This window comes from Schistocerca piceifrons, chromosome 2 (assembly GCF_021461385.2).
Source record: "Schistocerca piceifrons isolate TAMUIC-IGC-003096 chromosome 2, iqSchPice1.1, whole genome shotgun sequence".
In the NCBI taxonomy this organism is placed as follows: domain Eukaryota; kingdom Metazoa; phylum Arthropoda; class Insecta; order Orthoptera; family Acrididae; genus Schistocerca; species Schistocerca piceifrons.
This window is the reverse complement of record NC_060139.1, coordinates 301,560,406-301,582,087: the sequence shown is the minus strand read 5'-3', so window position 1 is coordinate 301,582,087 and position 21,682 is coordinate 301,560,406.

Here is a 21,682-nt window from a genome sequence, read left to right as displayed (position 1 = left end):
CAAACAGTTCTGTCCTTGACCATGCACCAAGAGCTAGACTCTGCTTACATTTACCAAGAAAAAATAGACATAAGACTCAAAACAGTATTTTCTACCAAGAAATAAAACTGTACAATAAATTACCAAAAGAGATAAAATAAATTGCAAAAATACACTTATTTAAAAAGGCAGCTAAAAAGTACCTGTTATAAAATACTTTTATACATTTAAGGATTACTTAGCGTAAACAGAGTAGGGGTTTGATAAAAAATGTTATACAAATAAATAATAATATAATAATAATGATTACAAAATATCCAACATTCCACATAACAGCTTCACACTAGGTTGTTTTCTTTTTTTTCCCCTTTTCTAGAAAACCTTACACCCATGCTATGCGTGGCACATTACTAACACCTCTTCCTCTTTCTGAGCTCAACATCTCGCTATTTATAGAGGGATGCTGACTCAGTTTTCCAGGATATCAAATGAGAAGTTGCGGTACAGAAAATGGCCCAGAGATCACCAGTATGTGTGTTTGTGTGTGTAGTGAGTGAAGTGTTATGACACAATGAGTGTATAGCGTGTGCATTGACTGACAGTGAGAGATGAGTGAACAGCGTGGCATTACATTATTTAATAAGTTATTTGTAAAAAAAGTATTGTATACTCGGAAATTATCTAATGATTGTCTCGAACTAGAAGTCTGTAAATGTATGTGTATAAGAATTACCTTATTTTAAATTGGTCTAAACTTGTAAATACTTTGAAATGTCCTTCATCCTTGTAAAAAGAGATCTACGGATGAATAAAGCTACTACTACTACTGCTACCCTTTCTGCACAACACGCAAGACGCCATTTCTCAGCAAGACAACGCACGATCACATGTTGCTGCACGAACACGTGCCTTCTGGGTGTCATAGGGTATCAGCCTTTTATCCTGGTCCGCCAGATCACCAGACCTGTCGCCAATCAAAAATGTGTGGGATATGGTGAAACGACAGGTACAGTGCTGTGACCCAATAGGATCCACCTCAGATGAACTTTGGAACCAGGTGAATGCAGCATGGATGTCTATACAACAGGACGCCGTTCACGCCTTGTACGTGACGATACCGTCACGTATGAAACAAGCTACAGGGACCATGGTGGGCCATATGCCTTCTAAGCAACAGGATACATGCTGAACCGAGGTGACTGAAATGCTAATAATTTCTGCAGAACGTACTAATGTTCATGTGGTGTGAATATGAACGTCCTATCTCTAGTCCTTCAAAGTGTTCTGTTTTTTTTTTTCTGGACGTGAATGTATGTTGCACTACATCTCTTCTGCATACTGAGGCACAAACGGTTCACCTATGTTTATACACACCTATGACCAGTTCTAGTAAGGATGTCTAAGCTCCACTTTGCTGATGTCTGATTTCTCACAGAGGGCTCTTTTATCTTTTGGGCATTCGTGTCATTGGGTTTCACCATGGTCACCAGGGCGTATGTTTTGTCCAGGTAGTGTTATTATAAACGCCGCAGTTTGAATTGTGATTGGAACGTATGCACATGGGCCTCAACTAGATTTGAACGCAGACCTTATACCACTTACTGCAGTTATGAAAAGCTGTCCTCAGCTATAGTTGATATGGTTCGAAATCATCATGAGTAACTCAAGTTTTTCGAAAACTGAAGAGAGTTGGCTAAACCTTTCACAAGATTTACTTTGAAGTGATCCCGAAATGGAAAGGTCGTAATGTCTTTCACCTCATTGTTGGTGACTGCAAGCCCTGGAGCGTCGACGACGATTATTAGGTGTTGAAGGTCAGTTGGCACGTCCGACCTGTAACTCGTGTCACACTAACAGGCCTCTCGAATGGGGAATGGCGGACCCTACGTCACACGCGGTTACAACCCTCCTACCATCCCAGAAACGCGTTCCAGCATAGGTCAAAATGTGTAACCACAAGGTTTGCTGAAGGGGAAATCGACGAAAATTTTGAAACTTTGCTTGCTGTTGTTCGCAACATGTGAAGTTCTCTAGTGGTTTCTCCAAGAGTAGGCTTCCAGCATCTAGGGATCTCTGGAGATATATCGAAGCACTGCTCCTGGTTCCTACAGAGATGGGCGGGAACCCTTTGTGTCTATTAAGTGTGTCAGGAATTCCCATTTCTCTGAAAGCGAAGTGCACAGCATATGAAAAACAAGCGCTTCCTCCAAGCTGCCTTTTCTCCAGAGCCCACCTATCGCCACCAACTGCGCCTTCATAGAACTAGTCCTCAAATGTTTTAATGCTCGCAGATGAAATGGTTATTTATTGCGAACTTATGTAGAAAGGAAACCTCATGTTCTTCAGTCTTGTGAAAAGTTTAGTAAAATGAAGGACCTTTGTAATACAGGATCAATGAGTTGCTTGCTATTGTGGTCGATTGTGTTAAACAAGTAACTGAAAGGAAAAACACATGGGAAACGGTGGTACAACGAAATGAATCGTGTATGATTCATTTTAGAATCAACCTGAGGCTTTGCACTTGTATCTTACTCGCTGCATTTGATTAGTTGTATGGTTTTACTATCGTGATGTGTAAATTATCAAACAGCTTAACGCAGGAAACAAAATTTCTCAACTTCCACGATTTTAGTGGAGGTCAGGCAGAGGCGCCGCAAATTGTAACGCCCTAACCAACAAACGATACAACGTCATTATAACTAAAAGTAAACAACTTATACATAATATGTAATGAACAAATGGTCAGTCTGATTACAACAGTTCAGCATGCTAGTTACATAATGACAGTCCTTTATTAAGTAGATAAGTGAATTGTACGTGTATAATATCGATAAGAGCTAAATATATAATATGTCAGGGGTGTATAAAGTAATATGTAGTGTTTGTGCTAAATTTTATGTTGGACAAACAGGGAGAAACTTCAAAACGAGATTTAGAGGACATACTGACGATAGTGAAGCCAGTCCCTCAGCTTTCAGAGCTCACTTAAGAGACTGCAAGCATTCTGCTAATGACAGTAACGAAAACATCACCATTCTCCATAAAGCAGAAAAAGGGAGATTCTAAATATTCTAGAAGAAAGTGACATATATATACACATATGACAAAATAACCAGGCAACCTATTTAATGAACAAATTTCAACAATGTTTTAGCTGAATGGAGTCTACGTCACGCGCATAAAAATTGTCTAATTTGACGTGATACGTTGGACTACTTTGCAATCTTATCCCTTTTGTATATTCTGCCTTCACATTACAAATGTCAAAAACATAATTTTATGAATGCATGTCACAGTATAAGTATGTTCTTACAAATAACAAAAGATAGGTGGTGTTGACTCCGTGACCTGTCAGTTCCATGCTTACTCAGTTTCATGTTTACATTACATGAAATTCATATCAAACACAATCGAGAACCGTCACTGCCTAAGAAAAGTTACCAGGAAAACAACGTACATGAGAAACTTTGTACTATGTTATAGGACATATTTCAGGTCTGGTCGTATTATCTGACAAGCATGTCATTGCTCTAGAAGTGCATAATGCAAGCAGTCTTATATTACTGCTATATATGTACAGCTATCATTTTGTAGAAATTGATGGACATGCAGCAGTTTGTTTCTCTGTATCAGATACCACTGATGATAGGTTATAAACCCGAAAACCGGTTTTGGCAAATAAACACGTCTAGTGCAGCTCATGGTGTATAGATATCTTTTAATAAATATCTGAAAGCTGCTGAGCACAATTCATTCAAGATTTTTGCATTCATTGTGTCGTATGGGTGCAGGATTTCAGTTTGTGGGACGGAGTTCCATGCCTGTTGCACCTGATCGACCAATACAGGGACGGCTGATACTGGTTGTCCATGGCGCTGGAGTTGTCGTCCAATGATGTCACATGTATGCTCTATTGGAGATAGATCTGGCAAGTAGAGGCCAAAGGAACACGTTGATACTCTGTAGAGCATGTTAGGTTACGACAGCGGTATGTGGGCGAGCATTATCGTATTGGAAAACACACTCTGGATTTTTGTCATGAATGGCAGCACAACAGGTCGAATCACCAGAATGACGTACAAATTTGCAGTCAGGTGCGTGGGATAGCCACGAGAGTGCTCCTGCAGTCATACGAAATCGCGTCGCAGACCATAACGCCAGGTGCAGATCCAGTGTGTCTAGCACGTAGACAGGATCGTTGCACACCCTCAACTGGTCCCCTTCTAACCAACACACGAGCATCACTGGCACCGAGGCAGAACCACCTTTCATCAGAAAACAGAACAGACCTCCTCCCTGCTCTCCAGTGATCTCTCGTTTGGCACCACTGAAGTTGCAAACAGCGGTGGTTTGGAATCACTGGAATACACGGTGTAGGGCGTCTGGCTCGGAGCTGCCCCTGAAGTAACCGATTTGTAACAGTTCCTTGTGTCACTGTGGTGCCAACCGGCTGCTTAAATTGCTGCTGCAGTGCAAAATGATTCGGCAGAGCCATGCGCTGAACATGATGCTCTTCCCTCTCAGTGCCACGTGGTCGTCTGGGGTCTGGTTTTCTTGCTATCACACATTCTCCTGACCACCGCTGCCAGCAATCATGTACAGTGGCTACATTCCTGCCCAGTCTTTCTGAAACATCACATAGTAACATCCAGTGTCTCGTAGCCCTCTTACACGACCCCACTGAAACTCAGTGAGGTGTTAATACTGGTATCTATATCGCCTCAAAAGCATTCTAGACTAACATCAACCCACCAATCCATTAGCAACCAAACAACGTCGATTTCACTGAACTGTTGACCGAACTGTGGCTGTCAGTGTTGCTGGTGTGACAGCCACACAGGTCTCCTCATTGGTTTCTCGTAAATCGTACAATGTAACTCGCTTCTGTTGATAAATTCATTTTTCAAGGTCCCCCATGGGTAGAAGTCAAGAGGCGTAAGGTCTGGAAACCGTGATGGGTACTCAACAGCTCCCCATGACCTATCCATTGTCCAGGTAAATTTTCATCCAAGTAGGCTTTGACATCTTTGTGGTAGTGATGCGGACCGCCGTCTTGCTGTGGGTAAAGACTTTCATTTCCAAATATCTCTCGGATGGCGGGTAAAATCGATGTTTGCAGCATATGAAGATACTCCCCACCACTTACGAGACCTTCAAAGAAGAATGGGCCAACCAAGACGCGCGATGACAACCCACACCACACATTAACATCTGGTAGATTAATCCTGAAGCCTTCAGAATTCGCCGTAACCTTGATCGGCTTACCTCGCTTTCACGTGCACCCTGCATCACAGATTTTTGAGATGTTGCAACACAGCAGTGCTGGAAGGTGGACGTGTTGATGTTTTTGGTCGGCCAGACCTTTCGTTATCCACATTCTGAGCAGTACCGTCGGCTACTATAAAATGTTGTACGTGTTGGTGGCTGAGTTCCGTATACATTACACCATTCCGTTGTATCTTCATCACGTTTTCGTAGTTCCAGTACGACATCTACATGACCTTGCGTAGCTCAAACGACAGTCTTACCTGATTCATTGTTGCACTGTAATCTGCGAAAAAACGCTAAATCTGGTGATATAGTTCTATCCCGTAAATTTTTGCCTTTAAGAAATCGTTTTGTGTCCACATCAGAAGCTCTCCGTTACCGCTGCAGCAGGTGGAAAGACACTTTTCGGCCAAAACATTGGTCAACGACGGGAATTTTCGAATCTCTCCTGTGACAATTTTGTATAAGTCATTTTCAATATATTTTCTGTCACCATGCGTCGAATAATTAAAAAATATTAAGTTATAACAAAATTTTGATGTTTTGAAGCAAAAATCATTTTCTTCTCCCAAAACATCGAGACAATAGCGAGCACCGAATACAGACTTTTGAGGATATCGCAGAGTGGCTAGGTAAGCTGATAAAGAATTCAATTTAGAATTCCAGCTTCCAATTCCGATCAAAATCATATCTACCGTTGTCAAGCTGTGTTTCCCGCCAATGTGAAGAATACGCTTTCGCGAAAAACGCGTTTACGTTTTGGGTTACATTTATTTTTATAGTTAAACATAGCTCCAGTCAGTGATCGCTGGACTATGCATCAATCCTTCCAGATCCAAAAGGACGTCTTCCACCGTCTTCTTCGTCGTCATGTTGTTTGTCAGTTAGCATTTACAACTTGACGCAAACGCCGCCGCGCGGGGTAGCCGAGCTGAGGCGCCTTGCCACGGATCGCGCGGCTCCCCCCGTCGGAGGTTCGAGTCCTCCCTCGGCATCGGTGTGTGTGTTGTCCTTAGCGTGAGTTAGTTTAAGTTAGATTAATTAGTGTGTAAGTCTAGGGACCGATGATCTCAGCAGTTTGGTCCCATAGAAACTTACCACATGCACTACTGCCCATTAAAATTGCTACAACAAGAAGAAATGCAGATGATAAACAGGTTTTCATTGGACAAATATTTTGTACTAGAACTGACATGTGATTACATTTTCACGCAATTTGTGTGCATAGATCCCGAGAAATCAGTACCCAAAACAACCACCTCTGGCCGTAATAACGGCCTTGATACACCTGGGCATTGAGTCAAACAGAGCTTGGACGGCGTGTACAGGTACAGCTGCCCATGCAGCTTCAACACGATACCACAGTTCATCAAGAGCAGTGACTGGCGTATTGTGACGAGCCAGTTGCTCGGCCACCATTGACCAGGCGTTTTCAATTGGTGAGAGATCCGGAGAATGTGCTGGCCAGGGCAGCAGTCGAACATTTTCTGTATCCAGAAAGGCCCGTACAGGACCTGCAACATGCGGTCGTCCATTATCTTGCTGAAATGTAGGGTTTCGTAGGGATCGAATGAAGGGTAGAGCCACGGGTCGTAACACATCTTAAATGTAACGTCCACTTATCAAAGTGCCGTCACTGCGAACAAGAGGTGACCGAGACGTGTAACCAATGGCACCCCATACCATCACGCCGGGCGATACGCCAGTATGGAGATCACGAATACACGCTTCCAATGTGCGTTCACCGCGATGTCTACAAACACGGCTGCGACCATCATGATGCTGTAAACAGAACCTGGATTCATCCGAAAAAAATCGTGCACCCATGTTCGTCGTCGAGTACACCATCGCAGGCGCTCCTGTCTGTGATGCAGCGTGAAGGGTAACCACAGCCACGGTCTCCGAGCCGATAGTCCATGCTGCTGCAAACGTCGTCGAACTGTTCGTGCAGATAGTTGTTGTCTTGCAAACGTCCCAATCTGTTGACTTAGGGATCGAGACGTGGCTGCATGATCCGTTACAGCCATGCGGATAAGATGCCTGTCATATCGACTGCTAGTGATACGAGGCCGTTGAGATCCAGCACCGCGTTCCGTATTACCCTCCTGAACCCACCGATTCCATATTCTGCTAACAGTCATTGGATCTCGACCAAAGCGAGCTGCAATGACGCGATACGATAAACCGCAATCGCGATAGGCTACAATCCGACCTTTATCAAAGTCGGAAACGTGATTGTACGCATTTCTTCTCCTTACACGAGGCATCACAACAACGCTTCACCAGGCAACGCCGGTCAGCTGTTGTTCGTGTATGAGAAATCGGTTGGAAACTTTCCTCATGTCAGCACGTTGTAGATGTCGCCACCGGCGCCAGCCTTGTGTGAATGCTCTGAAAAGCTAATGATTTGCATATCACAGCATCTTCTTCCTGTCGGTTAAATTTCGCGTCTGTAGCACGTCATCTTCGTGGTGTAGCAATTTTTATGGCCAGTAGTGTATTTGCAATTTCCAAACGCCGCTGTTCTCGTTTCTTAAGTGAAGGCTGTCGGCTACTGTGTTGCCTGTAGTGAGAGGTAATGCCTGAATTTTGATATTCTCACCGCACTTTTGACACTGTGGGTCTCGTAATGTTGAAGTCTCTAACGATTTCTGAAATGGAGTGTCCCATACGTCTAGCTCCAACTACTATTCCGTGTTCAAAGTCTGCTAAATCTCGTGCTGCGGCCATAATCTCGTCGGAAACGTTTTCACATGAATCACTTGAGTACAAGTGACAGCGCTGCCAATGCACTGCCTTTTTATACGAGACATCCGCTATACGTGTATGTGCCTATCGCTATCCCATGAGACTTTTTTTTTCTCTCTACTGCTCTGTCACGTAATTTTTTTTCATTAGCTCGGTTCTCAATAATTCATTTATGTCTCACACAAAGAGGAATGTACTATCTGATCAACAATATCCGGACGCCCCTATGTAAAGCGGAATTAACCACTAGATGTGGCCGCTAGGGACAGACTCACCAGTACAAAAGGAAGCAGGAAGTATTGTGTTGTCAGCAGAGAAGCAGTAGATCCGGAGAACTCATGACTTCGGATGTAGACTGGTCACTGGATGTCACCTGAGTAGCAAATCCATGAGCGACTTTTCTACCCTTCTAAAGGGCCGACGTCAACTGTTGGTGATATGATTGAAATGCGATAGGTGTATATATCACTCAAGAATGTTCAAATGTTTGTGAAATATTATGGGGCTTAACTGCTAAGGTCATCAGTCCCTAAGCTACACACTACTTAACCTAAATTATCCTAAGGACAAACACACACACCCATGCCCGAGGGAGGACTCGAACCTCCGGTGGGACCAGCCGCACAGTCCATGACTGCAGCGCCTCAGACCGCTCGGCTAGTCCCGCGCGGCGTATATATCGTGAAAAATGACAGTTCTTTTGGGATGTTTGCCATTATGAGCCTCTTTGGATGCCTGAAGACGTGAGTTATACGTACTCTTTGACTACCAGAGGCAGGTCGGTAGAGAACGAGTGAGTGGGTCAGCTGCAGAGAGAGAGAGAGAGAGAGAGAGAGAGAGAGAAAGAGACAGAGAGAGTCGTCGGTGAGTGAGCAGCTCTGATGGCGGACGTTTCGAATAGAGAATGAATTTATTGGAGATGCCTCCCGGTGTGACTGACCACAGAGGATAATTTCCGAGATGACTTTATAGAGACACAGCTAATTTGAAAAACTTGAACCGTTGCAACTTCTGCAAACGCTAACCGCGAACTACTGCAGAGTAAAGATTACATTGCGTCCAACAGTATCTGCGTTTTGGTATCCAGGGCGGATTATGAGTCTTGTATTCAGAATCGTAATTATTATTCGCCAACCTCAACTTTCAGTTATAAGTACTTCACTAGAAAAGTAAAAAGTAATTTTTCCGTAACTTAAATACTGTTTGTCAGAATTACGTTTTCATAGTATGACAATGCTAAGGAAAGATCGTGGTTTCATGTTAATGTGATTCACTCCTGTTTTATTAAAGAGATCGGGATACTAATATAATTTCCAGATGATCTTTAAATTCATTTGAAATTATTTCACAAAATTTATACTTACTGAGTGCAAAGCGCAACTATATTGCGCTGTAACGCCGTGGTCAGTGAGCTAAATTTTGGAAAGATAACAGTATTCTCGTTTACAAAAGCAACTTAACGGCAATTTTCAGTGCAGTGATTTATTTCAGGAACAGGCAGTTCAGAATTTCATATACAGAGCAGAACTGAGTTACCCCTGAGAAGGTAAGAAACGATTTAGAGCGCAAAAGGACTTTCTGAGACGAAATTGAGGAACCGTATTCGTTACGATTCAGTTGATGCGTTTTCTAATGGGGCACAGTTTTAATAAGCAATAGTTAGTGTGTTGTGATTGATAAGCAAGCCTTTCTGTGCACTGTAGATACTATTTGTATTCAGTTTTATTTACACATAGTAGATTCAGTCTAGAATAACTGGCACCACACACGTCGAAAGTAATTTACAAAGCTAAGGTTAGTGCTCCAAAGTAGGGTAGCTATGGCTATTCTAGATCAGAATACATTGGTGACTCTGTAATCAAAATTTAAAGTACGAGGGTCATACAATAATTAAAGAGACAAATTGGTTTGGGGTAAAAACTGTTAGTAGGGCAAGTTTGGTACTTTTATGACTTTAAGTTGGCGTCACTGGGATGAGCCCTGATCAGCTGATGATCAACGTTGTTTTGTTTATAACCTCAAAAATACATTTCAGGATGACGAGTTCGCTTGAAACGTCCACATTAGTTGAACAACGTTCTGTAATTCGTTTTTTACTTGATGAAGGCTACAAACCAGTGAATATTTACTGTAGAATGTCTAAAGTTTATGGTGAAAGTTCTACGAATCGTGCAAATTTTTGCAAGTGGGTAGAGCAGTTCAAAAATGGTCGCTACTCAGTGACTGACGAACACCGTTCTGGCCGACCAGTTGCAGTTTCAACTCCATCACTTGAAAGTAGAATTGATGACATTATTCGTGCCGACCGCCATGTGACTGTGGAAATGATAGTTGATAAGGTTCAAGTAAGCACTGGTACGGTTCATAAAATTATCTCTAACAAGCTGAAGTACCGCAAGACACGTGAAAGAAGGGTACCAAACGAGTTGACGCGGCTACACAAGGAAACAAGTTTGTGAGTGTGCACAGAGCTAAGGGAACGTTATGAAAGAGAAGGTGAGCACTTCCTCAACAAAATTTGAACTTGTGATGAAACTTCGGTTCACTATTATGAGCCAGACAAGACAAAGACAAAGCATGGAGTGGAAGCACACCAACTCGCCTATCAAGAAAAAATTCAGAACCCAAGCATCAGCAGGAAAAGTCATGTTGACGGTGTTTTGGGATTCTGAAGGTTTAGTTTTTTATGATTATCTCGAAAGAGCAGCCAATACTACTCTGAATTGCTTTTAAACAAGGTGAAGCCAGCGAGAGAGACGTCTTAATCTCAGAGGAGAGGTGTGATTCTCCAGCAAGACAACGCACGTCCTCATATTGCTCAATTAACGCATGAAATCATCGACAAAACGAGATGGGAAGTACTGCCTCATGCCCATTGCAGTCCTGATTTAGCACATAGTGATTTCCATTTGTTTGGTGCAATGAAGGAGGCATTACATGGGAAGAGGTTCCAGGACAACGAGAAAGTGAAAAAGTTTGTGGGAAATAGGCTCAAACATCAAGATAAAGTACTTTGCAGCTGGGATAAAAAAGCTTGTAGCCCGTTGGAACAAGCGCATAAATATTCAAAGGGATTATATTGAAAAGCAGAAAAAGTATTATTTTGTAAAAATAAATGCTTTTTTTTCACACTCAATTTGTCTCCAGTTATTGAATGACCCTCGTATTTGTTTTCACATTGCTAGCGAGAGGTTTTGTCACCCACAGTTTCCAATTACCAAGTTTAACCGTACTAGTTTCAAGTGGAAACGTGAAGAAACGACCAAGGCAGTCCTTATATACCGGCACTGACAGAGTAGCTCCGTCGAGTATTGCGGAAGGGACTTTGCGACCACTCAACAGCGTGGTCACTAGAGACGGAATACTAGCTCGGGTCACGAAATAACGCAAAAGGAAATCGTCCGTGCCCTTTTCTGAGGCACCGTCCGGGCATTTGCCTGGAGCGATTTAGGTTCAATGGTTCAAATGACTCTGAGCACTATGGGACTTAACATCTTAGGTCATCAGTCCCCTAGAACTTAGAACTACTTAAACCTAACTAACCTAAGGACATCACACACATCCATGCCCGAGGCAGGATTCGAACCTGCGACCGTAGCAGTCCCGCGGTTCCGGACTGAAGCACCTAGAACCGCACGGCCACCGCGGCCGGCAGCGATTTAGGGAAATCGCGGAAAACCTAAATCTGGGTGGCCGGACGGGGATCGTGGTTGTGAAAAACAACATGAAATCAGCGAAAGTTGCAAAGGCTACCAACAGTCGATCTAGCACAATGACTACTTAGCGAGTTAAAACACTGTGGTCACTGTTAAGAAACAATTGAAGTGGTGTAAAGAGGCACGCCACTACACAGTGGACACGGCTGACTTGGAGTGATGAATCACGCTGTACCCCCTGGGGAATTCGACGGATGCGTTTGAATTTGGCAGATGGCTGGGGAACGTTACATGTCATCGTGCGTGCTACAGACAGTGAAGGACGGTCGAGGTGGTCTTACGGCATGGTATTTTTCGTGGTTAGGGCGTGGTTCGCTTATTGTGTTTAAGAAAACACTAAATGCAGAAGAATGTGAAAACATCATACAGCATTATGTAAAGGTTGCGGCAGCGTTCATAGTAGCATATTAAAAACAAAACATCAGACAGTAACTGTAATTTATTTATTACCTCTTATGTCAGTTAATCCTCCCCCTCATGAACCATGGACCTTGCCGTTGGTGAGGAGGCTTGCGTGCCTCAGCGATACAGATAGCCGTACCGTAGGTGCAACCACAACGAAAGGGGGTCTGTTGAGAGGCCAGACAAACGTGTGGTTCCTAAATAGGGGCAGCAGCCTTTTCAGTAGTTGCAGGGGCAACAGTCTGGATGATTGACTGATCTGGCCTTGTAACATTAACCAAAACAGCCTTGCTGTTGTGGTACTGCGAACGACTGAAAGCAAGGGGAAACTACAGCCGTAATTTTTCCCGAGGGCATGCAGCTTTACTGTATGGTTAAATGGTTCAAATGGCTCTGAGCACTATGGGACTCAACTGCTGAGGTCATTAGCCCCTGGAACTTACAACTAGTTAAACCTAACTAACCTAAGGACATCACAAACATCCATGCCCGAGGCAGGATTCGAACCTGCGACCGTAGTGGTCTTGCGGTTCCAGACTGCAGCGCCTTTAACCACACGGCCACTTCGGCCGGCTACTGTATGGTTAAATGATGATGGCGTCCTCTTGGGTAAAATATTCCGGAGGTAAAATAGTCCCCCCCTTAGGATCTCTGGGCGGGGACTACTCAAGAGGACGTCGTAATCAGGAGAAAGAAAACTGGCATTCTACGGATCGGAGCGTGGAATGTCAGATCCCATAATCGGGCAGGTAGGTTAGAAAATTTAAAAAGGGAAATGGATAGGTTAAAGTTAGATATAGTGGGAATTAGTGAAGTTCGGTGGCAGGAGGAACAAGACTTCTGGTCAGCTGAATACAGGGTTATAAATACAGAATCAAATAGGGGTAATGCAGGAGTAGGTTTAATAATGAATAAAAAAATAGGAGTGCGGGTAAGCTACTATAAACAGCATAGTGAACGTATTATAGTGGCCAAGGTAGACACGAAGCCCATGCCTACTACAGTAGTACAACTTTATATGCCAACTAGCTCTGCAGATGACGAAGAAATTGAAGAAATGTATGATGAGATAAAAGAAATTATTCAGGTAGTGAAGGGAGACGAAAATTTAATAGTCGTAGGTGACTGGAATTCGACAGTTGGAAAAGGGAGAGAAGGAAACATAGTAGGTGAATATGGATTGGGGCTAACAAATGAAAGAGGAAGCCGTCTGTAAGAATTTTGCACATCATAGATAACACTTGGTTCAAGAATCATAAGAGAAGGTTGTATGCATGGAAGAATCCCGGAGATACTAAAAGGTATCAGATAGATTATATAATGGTAAGACAGAGATTTAGGAACCAGGTTTTAAATTGTAAGACATTTCCAGCGGCAGATGTGGACTCTGACCACAATTTATTGGTTATGAACTGTAGATTAAAACTGAAGAAATTGCAAAAAGGTGGGACTTTAAGATGGGACCTGGATAAACTGACTAAACCAGAGGTTGTACAGAATTTCAGGGACAGCATAAGGGAACAACTGACAGGAATGGGGGGAAGAAATACAGTAGAAGACGAATGGGTAGCTCTGAGGGATGAAGTAGTGAAGGCAGCAGAGGATCAAGTAGGTAAAAAGACGAGGGCTAGTCGAAATCCTTGGGTAACAGAAGAAATATTGAATTTAATTGATGAAAGGAGAAAATATAAAAATGCAATAAATGAAGCAGGCAAAAAGGAATACAAACGTCTCAAAAATGAGATCGACAGGAAGTGCAAAATGGCTAAGCAGGGATGGCTAGAGGACAAATGTAAGGATGTAGAGGCTTATCTCACTAGGGGTAAGATAGATACAGCCTACAGGAAAATTAAAGAGACCTTTGGAGAAAAGAGAACCACTTGTATGAATATCAAGAGCTCAGGTGGAAACCCAGTTCTAAGCAAAGAGGGGAAAGCAGAAAGGTGGAAGGAGTATATAGAGGGTCTATACAAGGGCGATGTACTTGAGGACAATATTATGGAAATGGAAGAGGATGTAGATGAAGATGAAATGGGAGATACGATGCTGCGTGAAGAGTTTGACAGAGCACTGAAAGACCTGAGTCGAAACAAGGCCCCGGGAGTAGACAACATTCCATTAGAACTACTGACGGCCTTGGGAAAGCCAGTCCTGACAAAACTCTACCATCTGGTGAGCAAGATGTATGAGACAGGCGAAAACCCTCAGACTTCAAGAAGAATATAATAATTCCAATCCCAAAGAAAGCAGGTGTTGACAGATGTGAAAATTACCGAACTATCAGTTTAATAAGTCACAGCTGCAAAATACTAACGCGAATTCTTTACAGACGAATGGAAAAACTGGTAGAAGCCGACCTCGGGGAAGATCAGTTTGGATTCCGTAGAAATGTTGGAATACGTGAGGCAATACTGACCTTACGACTTATCTTAGAAGAAAGATTAAGGAAAGGCAAACCTACGTTTCTAGCATTTGTAGACTTAGAGAAAGCTTTTGACAATGTTGACTGTAATACTCTCTTTCAAATTCTAAAGGTGGCAGGGGTAAAATACAGGGAGCGAAAGGCTATTTACGATTTTTACAGAAACCAAATGGCAGTTACAAGAGTCGAGGGGCATGAAAGGGAAGCAGTGGTTGGGAAGGGAGTGAGACAGGGTTGTAGCCTCTCCCCGATGTTATTCAATCTGTATATTGAGCAAGCAGTAAAGGAAGCAAAAGAAAAATTCGGAGTAGGTATTAAAATCCATGGAGAAGAAATACAAACTTTGAGGTTCGCCGATGACATTGTAATTCTGTCAGAGACAGCAAAGGATTGGGAAGAGCAGTTGAACGGAATGGACAGTGTCTTGAAAGGAGGATATAAGATGAATATCAAAAAAAGCAAAACGAGGATAATGGAAAGTAGTCGAATTAAGTCAGGTGATGCTGAGGGATTTAGATTAGTTAATGAGACACTTAAAGTAGTAAATGAGTTTTGTTGTTTGGGGAGCAAAATAACTGATGATGGTCGAAGTAGAGAGGATATAAAATGTAGACTGGCAATGGCAAGGAAAGCGTTTCTGAAGAAGAGAAATTTGTTAAAATCGAGTATAGATTTAAGTGTCAGGAAGTCGTTTCTGAAAGTATTTGTATGGAGTGTAACCATGTATGGAAGTGAAACATGGACAATAAATAGTTTGGACAAGAAGAGAATAGAAGCTTTCAAAATGTGGTGCTACAGAAGAATGTTGAAGATTAGGTGGGTAGATCACGTAACTAATGAGGAGGTATTGAATAGGATTGGGGAGAAGAGAAATTTGTGGCACAACTTGACTAGAAGAAGGGATCGGTTGGTAGGACATGTCCTGAGGCATCAAGGGATCACAAAGTTAGCATTGGAGGGCAACGTGGAGGGTAAAAATCGTAGAGGGAGACCAAGAGATGAATACACTAAGCAGATTCAGAAGGATGTAGGTTGCAGTAGCTATTGGGAGATGAAGGAGCTTGCACAGGATAGATTAGCATGGAGAGCTGCATCAATCCTGTCTCAGGACTGAAGACCACAACAACAACAACATGTCAGTTAATAGTTAAAGGTATGCCATTTACTGATGGGTAGGTCATTTTCCATTGCGTGGATTGCTTTTTGAATATGACTCCTGTCAAATGATGCCCCTCTGCACAACACATTCATCTAGGCGGCGTTGGAAGCTTTCCATAACTCGGCGTAACGTATTCCCTGGGACATTGCCGACGGCAGTTCTGATGCGATCCTTCAACCCAGGAATGGTGGCAGAACGTGTTCGGAACACTTCTTGCTTCAGGTAGCCCCAAAGGAAAAAGTCTGCACATGAAAAGTCAGGTGAGTGAGGCAGCCAGGAAGTGTCACCAATACGGGAAATTACTCTACCGGGAACTGTTTGTCGCAAGAAATTCATTCAAATTCTGGCTGTATGCGAGGTCGCTCCGTCTTGTTGAAACCATAATTGTTCCACATCCACGTCGACCATACCTAATTGGGGAAGAATGAAGTATTGCAGCATCTTTAGGAGCGTTCACTGGTGACAGTTACAGCCGCACCGCTGTCATCCTCAAAGAAGTAAGGGCCAATAATCCCAAAGGAAGTAACTCCACACCGCACTGTGACACGAGAACTGTGCAAGGACTTGATGTGCAGTTCATGCGGGTTTACATCACTCCAGTAACGCATATTCTGTTTATTCACGGAACCACATAACTCGAAATGAGCTTCATCTGAGATCAGTATGGTGTGCAACATTTGTGGATTTTGGCGAAGGAGATCACGCGTGGTTAAGCAGAATGTTTCACGTGAAACCCAATCACGAAGCTTAATTTCCTGAAAAATCTGAAACTTATATGGGTGAAAATGGAGATCTTCGTGCAATATTCTCCTGAATGAGCGATCGGACATATGCACAGTTTTTCGCATGACGACCAGGACACCTATTTGGGCTACGCAGTAGTGCAGCACGAACATTTTCCGCGGCTTCTGGTGTCCGCACAGTCTTTTCACTTCTTCCCGGTTTGCCATAGCAAACAGAAACTGTAGTTCGAAATGCAAGTACCCACGTACGTCCGTCCATATGAAACTTTCCCATGACGTCCCAAGTTGAAATGTTGCCGAAATAGACGCTGGGTAGCAATAACAGAGTCGTTGTTCTTGAAATAACTTTCAACAGCAAAGGCACGATGCTGTGCACTCCACCGCTCCACATCACTGTAACACTCGAAATGGCACCTCTTTAGTACACGAATGCGGCGCGAGCTGGCGCACACTCCTGCAGTACGTCATTGCACTATGCAAGTCAAGTTACGCTATGAACGTTGCCGCACCCTGTACCACATACAGTAAAGGAACAGTTCGGAAGACGATGATTGTATCAGGATGACAATGCACCCTGTCATAAAGCAGCGTCTTTGAGGCAATGGTTTGCGGACAATAACATTCCTGAACCGAAATGGCCTGAACCTCATGGAGCACCTCTGAAATAAGTTAGAACGTCAACTTCTGTCCAGATCCCAGCGTCTATGGTTTCGTCTCTTAAAAGAATGAGATTCCATTCCTCCACAGCCATTCAGACACTTTATTGAAAGTGTTTCCAGCAGAGCTCAAACCGTCGTAAAGGGGTGGGTGGACGCAGCCATATTAAAATCCACTAGCCGGTATCCGGATTCCTTTGATCAGATAGTGCTAACAGTAGTCTGGCCTATCCTTTCAAAAGTAAGAGGTTATGTGGTGCTCTTCATACATCTTGAGAACATCTAAAATACTTCTTCGTCTAACAGTAATGTGTCGGGGCGTTTTGTTGTACTTGATGTAATCTATGGATGAAACATGTTATATATATGAAGGAGATACAGGGCATAGGCAAAATAATGTGAACACCTGTACTTAACTTGGGAATGGTTTATTGATAAGGGGTTGGATCCCCATTTGCCCGTAATACAGCTACGATTCTTCTTGGAATACTGGCATATAATGATTGTGTAGTCTCCAGTGGAATGTTATGCCACTCTTCGACCAGGACCTCTTCTGACTCCTGTAGTGACGAGGGAGGGGGAAATCTGCTCCGGAGTCTGCGCTCCAATGCCGCCCACAAGGATTCCATAATGTTCAAGTCCAGGGACTGTGCTGCCTAGAGAAGATGCTGCAGTTCAGTTGCATGCTCCTCATACCACGATTGTACTGTCCTGGCTATGTGATGGGTGCACTTTCGTCCTGAAATGTGGCATCATTGTTGGGGAACATCATCTTAATCACGGGGTGCACCTGATCACCCAAAATGTTCATATAATCGTTGGCTGTAACACGGCCTTTGTGAGTAATGGTGGGACCAGCTGAATACCTTGATATGCTGCCAACACCATCACACTTCCATCTCTATGCTTAATCACTGGAATAAAACAATCAGGATTGTAGTCGTCTTTTGGAGTTATCCAGACGCAAACCCGGCTCGATGTTGGAAATAACGAAAACGCTGACTCGTCGGACCATATGACGTGTTTCCACTGATCAGCCATGCAGGATTTATGCTCCTAACACCATGTTTTACGCTTGTTTACGTTGGTTGTCGTCACTAATGGTTTCGTTATAGCAGCTCGTCCATGAGTACTCGGTTTGTGGAGTTATCGGTGGCCAGTGTCGATAGATACGGGGTCTCGAAGCTGGCTGTTGGGCTCTGCAGTCATTTTAACCGCCGTAGTATTCTGTTGCTTTGACACAATTCGTGTTAGCGTACGACGATCTCTGTCATTTAGTTTTGATTTGCACCCGCTATTACGTTTACGCGATGATGTCTTCCCATGTTTTGTGTAGGCTGTCATGGTTGTTAAAACAGTTGCTCTTGAAACATTCAATAAGTTGGCTGTCTTGGTTACTGATGCTGCAGCTAATCGAGACCCCACAATCCGCCCTCTTTGGAACTGTGTCTGGTCTTTCATTGCACGTCGGCCTCGGACTCTGAATGCAAGTACGAAGTCTGCACTACTCGTAAACGAGGCACTGATGGCTCGTCCGTACTGAACACGCAGTCAGCGTGACAGGTGCCTTACCTGCGTTGTTGACAGTCAAACACAACCATCCCATTGCTACCACTGTTCACATTATTTTGCCTATCCCTGTAGAATTATGCTGTGCGGAAAAACTCAGATAATATCCAGTAGCAGAAGATACTCGGGAACGGAAGAAAGACTTGTAATGTAGTTCATTCTGTGAATGTGTTAGAACAAACGTAGTACAAAATTAAAATATTTTATCATTACAGTTTCGGACACTAGTGGAAAGACTCTCATCTTCCTTGTTTGGGTATTCACACACTCGCCTTGTCTCTGACAAAGTGAACAAGTTCCACATTAAAATATTAAATTTCGTTTCTTTTACACAGCAGAGCCTCACAATTAACGCAACAACTCTTTCTTTCTACTCAGTTTCCTAGCCTCTCAGAAACAACCGAGAACCCTTGTTTCACAGATAAATTTGACTCTGGCAATATAACTCTGGGCAACGTATTTGTGCATAGAATAGTAAACACAAAAAAATTAAGAACCACTGTCTTACAAGCAGCACTCACAGACGTGACAGCCAGTTAACTATTTTTAATACATATTTTACATTTGTGTTTTATAACTACAGATGTATTAAATTCTATATACATTCGCTTTTACGTGAATGGGTTTTCGTTGCAAACCATTTAGAATGTTGGATATTAGCAGTTCGTAGATATATGTTTCGCTTGGTTCGTAAGTGTGTAGTGTACCGTGAACAGGGAGCAACGAAAAGGGAACATAAAGTTACATCAGCTGTTTGAGAAATGTCTCCTAGCAACAGGCAACGTTTCAGCGATCTGTTGTAAGATCAGGGCAGCGTTACAATCTTGAATAAGATTAAAAGGTGTAGGTGTTAGTTCTACAATGTTAATAGCAGCAATAAATAACCTGTTTCTTTAATGTATATCTCACGTCAGAACACGCGACACTGGCCTTCATCTAAGCTCTTTCCTCGCGCTCAGCATATCTCCGGTATGATACCATACTGTATCACTCGTTATCCACACAATACCACTGGTATCCCCGAAATCTTGAAATGTATCGCATGACTCAAATTTTCTGTAAGTGATATTCGATCTCTGTCAAAAGCAGTGTCTTATTTCTGTAATCTCATTGACCCCGGTATTCTTCCTGAAAAAAAAAGAGAGAGAGCGAGAGAGAGAGAAAAAACCATCATAAGTGATGCGACCTTTTTTACTAACCAAACAGAGAGACGTCTATTTGTGAAGCTGCGGTATTAATCATTTCGAACATTTTTTTTTATCTTCAGTAAGTTGCAAGTATGTTTTCTTAAACATGAACCACGAAATTCACTTCTGGTACAATAAATCACTCCCACATAGATTTCCGTAGATCCCAGCAAGAAGATCTTTGAGAACTTCCATCATGGAAGGAAGTACCCGTACAACAGAGAAACGCACCAGATGTTATTAACTGCGTCAGAATGCTACGCTAACAGTTATCAGTAATGCTAATTCTCGTTGGAAAAGCTGCCGCTTTTCTGTTTATGTCAGTCAGCTGTTGTTTATGCACTAAGGTATATTACACAATTTATATCTTTTGGTGTTAAACTTTGCCTAAATAATGCAATGATAGGGGCGTGTCATTCGCTATTTTGACATAATTTACAGTATTTACAAATACCTCCAGTGAATGAATTGTACGCCATAGTGTAGTGTGCATTTTACTGCAGTTCGAAATTTATAGAAAAACTTTCAGCAAAACAAATGCATACCTTCAGTTGCTACCAAACTTGGCTCGGCTGTACATTATGATCAGCACTGAAATAACAAGTTGACAAAACTCCAGCGCAGTACCAGATTGTTGGATGTTCTTCTATATCTAGAGGACGTCAGTTTATCATAGTTTTATTAGCTCCTCATGGTGACTTGCTGCGATAGTCAGAGAAAATGAAGCATAATGTGAACTGAAGGCCTGTAATCATGCAAATGTGTATATTTGAAACAGTTAATTACAATTTTGTTTTGTTTTGGACATATATTAATCTTGACAACTCAGAACTGAAGCACGTCTGGGTAAAATCCGTAAAGTACTTTCTTTCCAGAAAACGAATCTCATAAAAACTAATATACTTTGTAGATTATAAAGAGGAATATGATTAATCTAGTTTTAATAACAGCAGGTCAACCAGCAAAAATGGCATGGTGCAATTCAATTTGCAGGAATGAACAGATACAAAAAAGTAATTAGAATTATGTGCAGGATTCGTACACGTACATCTTACAGCCCCCCCCCCCCCCCCCTTCCATGAACCATGGACCTTGCCGTTGGTGGGGAGGCTTGCGTGCCTCAGCGATACAGATAGCCGTACCGTAGGTGCAACCACAACGGAGGGGTATCTGTTGAGAGGCCAGACAAACGTGTGGTTCCTGAAGAGGGGCAGCAGCCTTTTCAGTAGTTGCAAGGGCAACAGTTTGGATGATTGACTGATCTGGCCTTGTAACAATAACCAAAACGGCCTTGCTGTGCTGGTACTGCGAACGGCTGAAAGCAAGGGGAAACTACAGCCGTAATTTTTCCCAAGGGCATGCAGCTTTACTGTATGATTAAATGATGATGGCGTCCTCTTGGGTAAAATATTCCGGAGGTAAAATAGTCCCCCATTCGGATCTTCGGGCGGGGACTACTCAAGAGGATGTCGTTATCAGGAGAAAGAAAACTGGCGTTCTACGGATCGGACAGGTAGGTTAGAAAATTTAAAAAGGGAAATGGATAGGTTGAAGTTAGATATAGTGGGAATTAGTGAAGTTCGGTGGCAGGAGGAACAAGACTTCTGGTCAGGTGACTACAGGGTTATAAACACAAAATCAAATGCACAACTTGACCAGAAGAAGGGATCGGTTGGTAGGACATGTTCTGAGGCATCAAGGGATCACCAATTTAGTATTGGAGGGCAGCGTGGAGGGTAAAAATCGTAGAGGGAGACCAAGAGATGAATACACTAAGCAGATTCAGAAGGATGTAGGTTGCAGTAGGTACTGGGAGATGAAGAAGCTTGCACA